Below are 12,089 nucleotides of genomic sequence, written 5' to 3' on the forward strand. Positions count from 1 at the left end.
GGATTTTATCTGATCACTGCCATACCTTCAGTAGCATAAGCAGTATCTGACACATAGTAATACTCGATAAACATCTATTGGATAGGTGGGTGTATAGGTGGAGAGATGTTTATATCTTTTTAAGTGTTTATATATTTTAATTTATTATTATTATTGTTAAAATGTTAAGTACGTCTATATGTAAGACACTATGTTGTATGTCAGCTTCTGCTGACAGCAAAATCTCAGTGGCTTACAATCACAAGCATTTATTTCTTACTCTTAAGTGTGTGGTTTGGCGTAGAAGAATAGCAGCATGTAATTCTTGTTCATAGCTCTGTATAATTCCGTGTAGTTCAACTTATGTATGTCTGTTCTGTGGGTCCTGTCTATATGCGACCCAGGCTGATGGACCAAGTCCCTGTCTGACACATTCTGTTTTTAAGTCAGAGGGTTGGAAAAAGAAAGCATACTTAAAGGTTTTATTAGGGCATCATGTGTCTTCATTTCCATTGGTCAGAGCAAGTCAAGTGACCAAGCCCGACAATGGCTCAGGGAAGTATTTGCCACAGACAGGGAACTTGGCAGGGGCCAAGAATACAGAAAGTCCTTAGAAGGGAGGGAGCTGATAAATGGTTACATTTATACCATATATCACTCTGTGTATCATCTCACATAATCCTATTTTCTTTTAAGAGTACAAAATAGTGCCTGGTCCATCACAGGTGAAGAGATCTTGAATGTTGAATAGGATGGATGCCCTTGTTATCCCAAGTTTATGGAGCAAACTGAGAAGGAGCTAACCAGCCCACGGCTATCTAGCTATAAAGTGGCAGAGTACAATGTCTGCTTCTTTGGATCATAATGTTTATCACTATTATTATATTGTTCATCAAATACATTAACCACCCAAGGAAGAGAAAGCAATTTCCATTTTATGGGTGTGAAAAACTAAACTTAAAGAGCATCGGTGACCGGGGTAAGAATGCACAACTGAGGGTAGGAATGAGATTTTTCACCTAAGGGGTCTGATTTCAGGGCCAAATCGCCTCCCAGTCTTTGCTTAGGGAGAATGGCTGTGACCCCAGTGGCAGAGGGGAACAAAAAAGAATACAGAAAGGGAACACAAGTCATTGTTGCTACTGTTGCTGCTTTAATTATCCTGCTACATGCATTCTGGGGCTGATGTTTCCAAGGTAGAGGGAAGAGAGCTGCCAGAAACAAGGGCAGAGATGTGAAATATCAGTTACACACTGTTAGTCTCAATTTTCTGCTTTAAGTTTTGGAAGAAAAATATGGAATTTTAAAGACTGAACTGCGTGGTTTTCATGTTGGCTTCATAGCAAAAGAAACTCTGGACAGAAACCACAAAGCCTGCTGAAGCCATAGGTTTCATAAAGGAAGCTGATGTGATCTTACCGTAAGATGAAAACAAAAATAAAAATTAGGTTTTTAATAGAAATATTGCTCTTGATTATCAGTCAGTGTTTTGTCATGACATCATGTTAGCTGAGGTGGGATCAGTCCGCGTAGGTTCACTTACAGACATTGATTTGCTTTCAATATGGACATTATCTACAGCATGTTTCCTCCTTGATTAACAAAACAAAACAAATAAAAAACTAAAAAAAACACAAACTATTGACCTCATGTCCAAAGAGCAGATTTGTAACCTGTAATTTTATTTTATACTAAAAGTGACTAAAAAGGAAGAGATTATTTCATTTTTACCTATTTCCTCAAAATCAACTTCTCTTTCCCCTACGTCTCCCTTGTTCCTTTTGATGACCTCAGTATCCTCGAGCAACCCAGGATTGAAATACTATAGTCGTCTTTGGCTTTCCCCTTAAACTTTTAAGTTTCTCCTTAAACTCCAAAATATTTCTCACATCTGTTCTACTTTTTCCATTACCTCTGCCATGACCTTGGTTCAAAACGCTGTTGACTCGAATGACTGAGCTTCTTAACTGCAAACTTTTATTAATTTTCCTCAATAGTTTTTATGCCATAAACTTAGTTTCTTTTCACTTTGTCCTAGACCATCATTACTTGTTCCTCTAGGTTAGGTTGTCTCTCATTTTCTAACTTCTAGTTGTTTCCAACAATTTTCAAATCCCTTCTCAATAATGGATCGTATCTCCTTTGTTTCAGTACTTCGATGATGTAGATTATCATTTTAAATCTAATTCAGGAGGAAAATAGAGAAACAGCTGTTTATGCAAGATTAATTACATTTCTAGGGAAAGTAGACAATCTTAACCATGCAATAGAATCCTATGATTCTTTGCATCGGTGTGTGATGATGTTGTCTGTTCCCAGAGTAGATAATGATGTGGAATAATGGCAAAGTTAAATAGCTTTCCCTTCACCTTGAATTAGACCTTCAGAGTAGATTTAGGAAGAACTGTTGCCAGACATTCAGATTTTAAAATATTATCCCAAAGGAAGTATCTGTTTTGCATTATTCCTTCCATCTTCCATCAGAAAAGCAAGGAGTGTGTGTCTTTTAGCAGAATACATGCAACAGGAGTTTTCTTTCTTGTGTCCAAGATTATTGGTGAGATAGCTGGGTTATTTGGAAAAATAAATCTGTGACGACATAGCATCACAACACACTGTTTGCAAACTGAAAAAAAATACCTACGCACTTTTCATCAAAGTTAAAATTTCAGAATTCAGCATGTGTATTAGATTTATTAGTTACTAGAACTACTAATTATTAGAATGAGTATCACTGTCCAAGGAATTAGTGTTTTTCTTTTCCCAGGAAAGTTGTTACTAAGTCAGTGACATATCTTGCAACTGATGATACCTTAAAATTGAGAAAGTATGGTAACTCTTTAGAGAATGCTTAACAATTTTTATGATGTTCCTTCCTTACCCACTGAATGGTTTTTGTTGTTGTTATTGCTAAACTGGCTGAGTTGATTGAATTTTTGACATCCCTCCTCCTTCACCTCAATATCTCACCAGCTTTATTTGTGCTTGATCAAGTCTCCCTTCTTTCTGCAAAGAGTGATGTTTGTTTCAGTGGCAAAATGTGTGAGTTCTTTTGTGTTCATTTTTCAGATATCATCTGCAAGTTTTTTGGGTTTTTTTTTTTTTTTTTTTTTTTTTTTTTTGCGGTACACGGGCCTCTCACTGCTGTGGCCTCTCCCGTTGCGGAGCACAGACTCTGGACACGCAGGCTCAGCAGCCATGACTCACGGGCCCAGCCGCTCCGCAGCATGTGGGATCTTCCCGGACCGGGGCACGAACCCGCGTCCTCTGCATCAGCAGGCAGACTCTCAACCACTGCGCCACCAGGGAAGCCCCACCTGCAGCTTTTTACCTTCTAATACTAAGCTTTGGTGTATCCATTACATTTTTATCAGGATAGTAAATTAAATGAAAGCATTTTGCTTTGAGGTCCTCTTTTATCCATATTTTTCAGAAGGAAATATAGCCTCTGAAGAAAATTTTAGAAATGTTGGAAATATTTGCAGTTCAGTAAAACACTTCAAGGCAAAAATGAAGAAATTTGAGACTCAGTGATTGTAATCTAAAATATTCTGGTTTTATTGTCTTTGGTGTAGTGTCGTAAAGTGATTGAGCATATACCTAGGGAAAAATTTTGCCCAAAGCCTATGGTCCATGCAACTTAGTATTTTATTTATAAGATCTTATGAAAAACCCAAATGAACTTATTGGACAACCCAATAAGTTTCTAGAAAATAAAATTCGACAAATAACTGGTTTAACCTATTTTAAATTTAAAACTTTAAAATTTTGTCATCTTTTAATTGAAGGAAATGCTAAATACCAAAAGTGGAGAAGGCTGTTGAAATACTTAAATTTTAGCTTGAAAATTGTCCAACTGCTAGTTAAGTTTATTTTTAGTCACTTTCAAAGATAGTAGAATGTCTTTAAATATGGAAAATATCCTGTGCTACCTGGAAAATTTTATTGAATCCATGTGGTAGAGCAAAAATATTTCAAAAAAGAGCTGATTTGCTACTGGAGAAAGAAAAAAAAAAGAGACAGTGCATCATATGAGGCAAAGAGCTGTGTCACAATTGTTAATAAATCATATCCAAAGAGTAGCTATGTTTCAGTAAAACCTACTATCCTAGGAAGTAGACCTAGCACAGACACTTTAGTATGATTATGCTAAATGTAGTCGTTTCAGCTTGTGGTTATAACCCCAGGTTATTATGTTAAGTGCAATAGGAACAATAGGAAACGCTTTTCTTCTGGTGCTGTAGATATTTCAAATTTTTAATTTTTCTGAAGATTGATTATGTTTAAACCTCAAGTAGACTTTTAGATTTTTAAATTAAATGTATTTCTTAACATCAGAAGTCACAAGAAAAAGATACGCATTGTTACTTGGAGATAAAGAACAACCATGCATATTAGTCAAGTAATTCACACAGTTGTGATATGTCTAAAGCTGGCAATAATTTATCAAGGGCTTAGGATGTTAAAATTTTTACTTGTTTAATTACCAGTGTGGGAATAGCTGTCGGGAGGGAAGTCTAGTATAAAAGAAGTTGGAAAGTCTATTTTTACCGGAAAGATTATACTAGGGTAGCATGAAGTATATCATATTTGTTACAAGGAATTCACAGAGCAAGGAATTAGAACATTGAGTCCATCTGGAGCCTGAGTCATCTAGGGTGACAGCTGTGCAGGTGAGTTGGTTTCCCTTTGGCTTAGGGATGTGGAAGAAAATCAGATCAAACCAGACTAATCTCTGCTTCTTGGTGTTCAGTTATTTGCATTTCACCTTTCAATTTTGTCTCATCTGCAAAGCTTTTAGTGTTTTTTTTTATTTTAAGAGCATTAACTCTACCATTGCTACCAACTTCAGCATTTCTAAACAATCATAGGTTTAAAAAAAATCACAAGTTTTGCTATGGAGTGAATGTTCCAATATTCATATGTTGAAACCTTAACCCCCAATGTGATGGTATTTGGAGGTGGGGCCTTTGGAAGGTAATTTGGGTTGTTGAAGTTGATGCCCTCATGATGGGATTAGTGCTTTTATAAGAAGAGGAAAAGATGTGAGATCTCTTTCTCTCTGCATGCATATACCAAGGGAGGCCACGTAAGGACATAACCTGGAATAGAGCCCTCAGAACCCAGCCACGTTGGTACCCTGATATTGGACTTTCAGCCTCTAGAACTGTGAGAAATAAATTGTTGTCTAAGCCCCTCAGTCTGTGGGATTCTATTATGGCAGCCCAGACTGACTAAGATGGGCTTATTGTTCTAGGTATGTTTTACTATTAAGGTTGTTCACAATTTATATATATATGTATATTTTTTTGCGGTACGCGGGCCTCTCACCTGAGTTAAGAGCAGGATTTTTTAATAAGAAATACTGCTCTGAGTCATAGCAAAGTAAAACAAACTGACTTCGTGTTCCTTACATGAAAGTATAAACCATCTGTGAGGGTCAGAGATGTGTCAGGAGGCTTGCAGTCCTTGCCATGCCTCAGGCTCCACATGATGTCTTGGTCTAACCATGTGTCTGGGCTCTGTTTTACTTCTACATGGCAGATCCCAAGGAATCAGTGGCAACTCCATCTTTCCAGTTATACCACCATTTCCAGAATTGGACTTTGGAGTAAGAAACACTTTCTTCCAATAATTCTTTTGGTGCTCTCAGATACAAACATATTACACTTATCTTTTAAGATTCACTAATTCTGGTAGAATAACAAAGAGTAATGAGGAAAGGACAAAGAATTTTAAGGTTTTCCTATTTCTTTTTTAGAGTAGTGATATTTTTACCTACCTGGGATCCAGGTCATTTTACCTGGATCATTTCTGAGATAGAAAATGAGTTGTCTCTATTTTTCCTGAATATAGACTCATCTACCTCCTTTTTCTAAGATAGCCACGCATGTCTATGATTTCTTCTTAAGTGAGGGACTGTTTCCTAGTATAAATTGAAACCAGGCCTAAAGATGCAGTTAAGACTACTGATTTTAATAATGTGGCAGACCAGATGATCTGAAAACTATAACACTACATATACCTAGAAATGTCAAATGTAACATGCATTTTTTTAAATGTTAAGCTGAGGTTACAAAAGAGAAATGCCCACATGAGAGAAATAGAAAAATAGAACAGAAAGCATAATGTGATTGCCAGAGTTAGGGAGTAAAGAGAATATAGGATGGATGAGAGGCAGGAAAAGGGGAGAGGAGGGCCAAAAGGGGTATATCGTCCCTGGGTGGAGGTACCAGTGGGGTTCAATTCAAAGTTAATCTAGAAACAACTAGATTAACAACTAATTAACAACTAGTTAATCTAGAAACAACTCAAAGTTAATCTAGAAGGACTCTTCTACAAACTAGATGATAAAGGATTCTCACATAAAAATCAAGCACAAAAAATTATGGTTGCCAACCTCCAAAATAGCCCCCAGTAATCCCCACCTCTTGGTATTCATGATCTGTGGACCAGGCACCTCCCGTAATGAGTAGGACTGACCTGGGTAACTAATGACCCATGTGGCAGTGACTGGGTGTGATTTCCAAAGCTAGGCTTCTGCTGTCTTCTTTTGGATCACTCACTCTGGGGGAAGTCAGACACCATGTCTGAAGGATACACAAGCAGCCCTTTGGAGAAAGCCCAGGAACTGAGACCTCCTGCCAACAGTAGCCTAACTTCCCAGGCATAAGCCCCCTTGGAAAGCAGGTCTTCCATCCCCGGTCAAGCCTTCAGATGACTGCAGCCTTGGCTGACATCTTGACAGTAATCTTATGAGACCCTGAATTAGAACCCACCAAGCTAAGCCTCTTCTGTGTTTCAGACTTACATAAGTTGTGTGAGATAATAAGTGTTTATTAGTTTAAAATTCTAAGGTTTGTGGAAATTTGTTATGCAAAAAATAGAAAACTAATAAATAATTTAAAATATTAAAGGACTCTAAGACATAAGAAAATAGCATGATGTTGTCCAAAAAAAAAACCCAGAAAATTTTGAAAGAAGTGGCAAATTGGCCATCGTGAAGTGAGAAATAAAATCAGTGAAATAAAAATCCCAGCGGATGAATTAAATAGCTGAATCAATGCTGTGATTAGTCTTCTGGAGAATAACTATGAGGAAATTTCAGGGAGCAGCAGAGAGAGATAGAAAAGGAAAATAGAAGGGTTAGATTTACTTGAAGGATAGATCATAAAAGCTAATGGAGTTCCAGAGAGAGAATAAAGAAAATGGAGGAGAAGCAATTTTCAAAGATATAATGGCTAAGAATTAACATAAAATTTAAGAAGCCTATTCAACCTCATGCAAAATATTAGAATAAATCCAGGTCTAGGCTTATGGAAATGAATTAGAAAAAAATAAATGAAAGGGAAGATTATGGTAAAAATAGCCAGAGATTAAAATACAGTTAAAAAAGAACTGCAATCAGATTAATAGATGACTTCACAATAGCAAGAATGGAAGTAGGAAGACAGTTGAAATTATTTTCAAAGTTCTGAGAAAAAATAACAGTCTAGAGCAAAGCAAAATTCTTTCAGGAATGAGGGTGAAAATAGGCACTCAGAGCATGACATCCAAAAACAAACAAAAAATGATTTCACTGCACCAGACTCCTACCAAATGAACTATGTAAATGTGAACATTTAAAGGAGACAGAATGAGCTCAACAAGGGCTGAGATGCAAAAGGGAAGAGACAGCAAAGAAACTGGCACACGTACGGGTAATTCTAGATATACCAGTGGATGATGAGCATGTGGTATGATCAGAATGTTTATACACTACTGAGAAGTATAGAAATTGATACAATTACTTTTGAAAGCAGTTTGGCATTATCTAGTAAATTTAGATGTGCATCCTCTGTGACCAAGCGATTCCACATGTAGGTACCTCAGGAGAAATGTACAAAGAAACAAAACCTCAGAGTCAACTCAAAAACCACCGATGGTAGAATGGCTATATAACATATGTTACATATTCATATAGTGAAACATTATACAGCAGTCAACACAGCTAAACTGCAAGAACACACATTAGTTTGGATGGATGAATGTACAATGTTCAGAAAAAAATCAAGTTGCAGATTATATAGAGAGTGGAGTCCATTCATCTAAAGTTTGAATCTAAACAACATTTTATTTATTTAAAAAGGACCTACATGGTGCTCCATGTATATGGTCACTATTCTAAGAATTTATTCTAAGAATAAATTTATTCTAAGAATCTAAATAAGTTATTTAGTCACATAAGCTAATAAGTAAGCACTGTAAGATGTTATTTGGTATATATGCAAATGAAGAAAATGTAAACACAAATGAAAGCAAAGAAATAAAACACAAATTTCAGTGTACTGTGAACCAGGAGAGATGCCAATGAGGGGATGGAGTCAGAGGGGAAACACTGGAGGGTTCAAAACTGTGAATTTCATTTCCATAAACTGGAAGGTAAATATATGGCTATTCTTCTTCTTCTTTAAACCAGGCATATATTTTATGTTCCTTCTTATATATGTATAATATATTTCATAATAAAATATAAAATGATAAATGAGAGAAGTTTGAGTTGCACCAATAGACTAATAGATCAAAAAGTGGCCATTCATGTGAAAAAAAATTGTATTTAGATTCTCATCACAGATAATAGATAACAGTAGAGCCCAGAGGGAGGAAAGATCTAAATATGAAAAATAAAACTATCAAAATTTCATGGAAATTATAGAAAACATATTTATGATATTAGAATAGGGAAGATTACTTTTAGTGAAATTTTAAAGCACAAACCATAAAGGCAATGATTGATATATTAAAATTAGAGTTTTTTTATTCTGAAAGACACCATAGAAAATGGCAAGACTAGATTAGGAGAGCATATTTGTCACTTAGACAAATGATTGAGGATTAGTATGGAGAATATGGGATTAATTTAAACCTGTAAATTAATAAGAAAAAGACAATGGATTTAGTAGAGAAAAAGAGCAGGGTATGTGAATAGTTAGTCAAAAACGAGAGTAAGATACTTGTGTGGCCCCTAAAAAAAGTCTCAATAATTAGGGAAATACAAGTTAGAATATCAAGGAATTATTATTTCAGACCTGTTACCCTGGCAAACATTAAAAAAAATCTGATGATGCCAAGTGTTGGCTGGAATATGAGAAATGCACACGTTTCTGGGTGGAAATGGGTAAACCACCTTTGAAAACTACTTAAGTTGACTGATTACATACCCTATAACTTTGAAATTTCATTTCAAGGTACCTTGCCTTGGAAATACTCTGGCATATGTTTGCAAAGAGAAATGTACAAAGACATCCATTGTAGCACACTTTATAGATATTGTTACTGTCCTGCTTGAGAAGAGATATACCAGCTACAGAATATTTGTACATAAATATTTGACTCCAGGTATTCATTTAATTGATTACCCTAACCAGTTAAATGAATGAATTGATTCTCTATGTAACAATAGAGATAAATCTGAAAAATATGTTTGGAGTCAAGATTGCAAATTCAAAAGAAATATGAATATTATTTATGTAAAATTTTCTAAGACACAAAATAGTGTATGTTTTAAATGGAACATGTATGTTTGAGATAAGGATACAAAAACATGCATGAAGACTCACTATATTCAGGATGTTAATTCTTCCTAACTTGATCTATAGAGTTAATGTAATCTCAATCAAAATCCCAGCAAATTATTTGGTGAATATAGAAAAACTAATTCTGAAGTGTATATTGAGAGGCAAAAGACCCAGAATATCCAACACAATATTGAAGGAGAACGAAGTTGGAGGACTGACACTACCCAACTTCAAGACTTATTATAAAGCTACAGTAATCGAGACAGTGTGGTATTGGTGAAAAAACAGAGAACTGTATCATTGGAAGAGCATAGAGAGCCAGAAATCTACCCATGTAAATATAGTCAACTAATCTTTGACAAAGGAGTAAAGGCAATTCAATGTGAAAAAGATGGTCTTTTCCAAAACTGGTGCTGGAACTAGACATCCATGTGAAAAAAAAAAAAAAAAAGAATCTAGACACAGACTTTATATCCTTCGCAAAAGTGAACTCAGAGTGGATCGTAGACCTAAATCTAAAATGCAAAACTATAAAATTCCTAAGATAACATAGGAGAAAATCTAGATGACTTTGGTTATAGTGATGACTTTTTAGATACTACACCAAAGACAATCATTTAAAGAAATAATTGATAAATTATACTTGACTAAAATTGAAAACTTCTCTGAACGACATTTTTAAGGGATGGAGAAGACAGTTCACAGACTGGGAGAAGACCTATCTGATGAAGGCGTTATCCAACATATACAAGGAACACTGTAAGCTCAACAGTGAGAAAATCAACAGGTTAAGAAACAGGCAAAAGATCTGAGCAGACATCTCACCACAGCAGATACATCGATGTCAAATGAGTATATGAAAAGATGCCCAGTCAACCAAGATGTCCTTCAGTAGGAGATTAATAAACTGTGGTATATCCAGACAATGGATATACTATTCAGTGCTGGATTAATATCCAGACAATGAATACTATTCAGTGCTGGAAAGAAACGTACTATTAAGCCATTGAAAAGACTTGGAGTAAACTTAAATACATATTAATAAGTGGAAGAAACCAACGTGAAAAGCCTACATACTGTATGATTCTAATTATATAACATTCTGGAAAACACTATGGGGACAGTAAAAGGATCAATATTTGCCAGGGATTGGGGGCAGGGACGGACAGAAAAGCAGAGCCTAGAGGTTTTTTAGTGTAGTGAAACTATTCTGTATGACACGCTAATGGTGGAAGCTTGTCATTATACATTTATTAAAACCCACAGAATGTAAAACACCAACAGTGAACGCTAATGTAAACTGTGGAAAAGCAACAATGGATTGTTGAGTTTGCAAGGAGAGCCTGCACATGCATACCTGGTCTCTTAGTTTCCTCTTTTTGTGGAGAGAGTTAGCTGAAGGAAGCCTGAGATGTGCAGCCTGAGATGTGCTCAGCTCTTCCCTGCTGTAGTTCACAATGGTCAGCTTCTGTATAGAAATTTCCAGCACAGGTTATAACTTAGTCTGTGTTTCACACTCTGAAAGATTACCTGCCTACAGATACAGGCTATTTTTTTCCAGTATCAACTTCATCCGTAAAAAGGTTGATATTTTGATCTACTAGCTGCCCTACGCTTCAGTCTTAGTCCTTAATTGCTTCAAAGCCTGAGCTAAGAAATAAAGTACTATTTATTGGACTCTCCTCAAGTTCCCCAAAGCACCCACATCCCCAGTCCTCTAGACACTGGATGTGTAATATTGCTCAGGTCTTTTCTGTCCCCTGCAAAACATCTCTGCTTTGGTTTATTAGTTGCCTGGAAGCTCAGCTGTTCTCTCTTCCCCATGTCAGAGCCACCAGCAAATCATTCTCCACGCTAATGCCTGATAAGTATTTCTTGAAGTGGAAATTTTATATCTTGGTGTTTCTCCACAGCTTTTTATATTTACTTCAAAATCCTGGTTGGTCCCACTTAGCTCTCTGTGACCTGGTAACCCTCTCCTCTCTAGTCCCGTATCTGATGACTCCATCAGATGCATTCTTACCATATCCCAAGATAGTCTTCTTGTCAAACTCTCACAGTATTCCAGAAAACAACAGGAAAATACATTCCTCTGTCTTCACATGAGTCTTTTCTCCTTGCCTCAAAAGACCTTGTACCCTTCTTTATCTACCCAGCAGCAAATCATCCTTTAAAACTAAAAAGTGTATATGTATAACTGCATCATTTTGCTTTACACCTGAAAATAATACAACATTGTTAATCAACTATACTCCAATATAAAATAAAAAGTTTAAAAAAAATGAAAACTAAAAACTTAGTTTAAACATCACCATGCCAGGAAGTCTTCCCCATCTGAGACAGAATTTTCCTGTGTTCTCTTAATATACTGTACAATCTTAACCTTTGTTCATCTATTCATTCACTCACTCTGTCATCCATCCATCCTTCTATCCCTTCTACCATCCTTCCATCCCTCCTTCATCCTTCTATCCATCTGTATATGTATTCACTCACTTCACAATGATAGTGTACCCACCATATACCATGGTCTGAGGATGTGAATACAGGAGT

The 12,089-nt window shown here is 36.1% G+C and overlaps 1 protein-coding gene across 13 annotated transcripts in view; it reads left to right on the forward strand.

Moving 5' to 3' along the window:
- The window catches only part of MALRD1 (MAM and LDL receptor class A domain containing 1), a gene marked incomplete at its 5' end in the record, with an annotated part of 1,062,652 nt that overhangs the window by 400,761 nt on the left and 649,802 nt on the right, over positions 1–12,089 (forward strand). The window lies entirely within an intron of this gene.

Source organism: Stenella coeruleoalba (assembly GCF_951394435.1).
Source record: "Stenella coeruleoalba genome assembly, chromosome: 2".
Classification (NCBI taxonomy): Eukaryota; Metazoa; Chordata; class Mammalia; order Artiodactyla; family Delphinidae; genus Stenella; species Stenella coeruleoalba.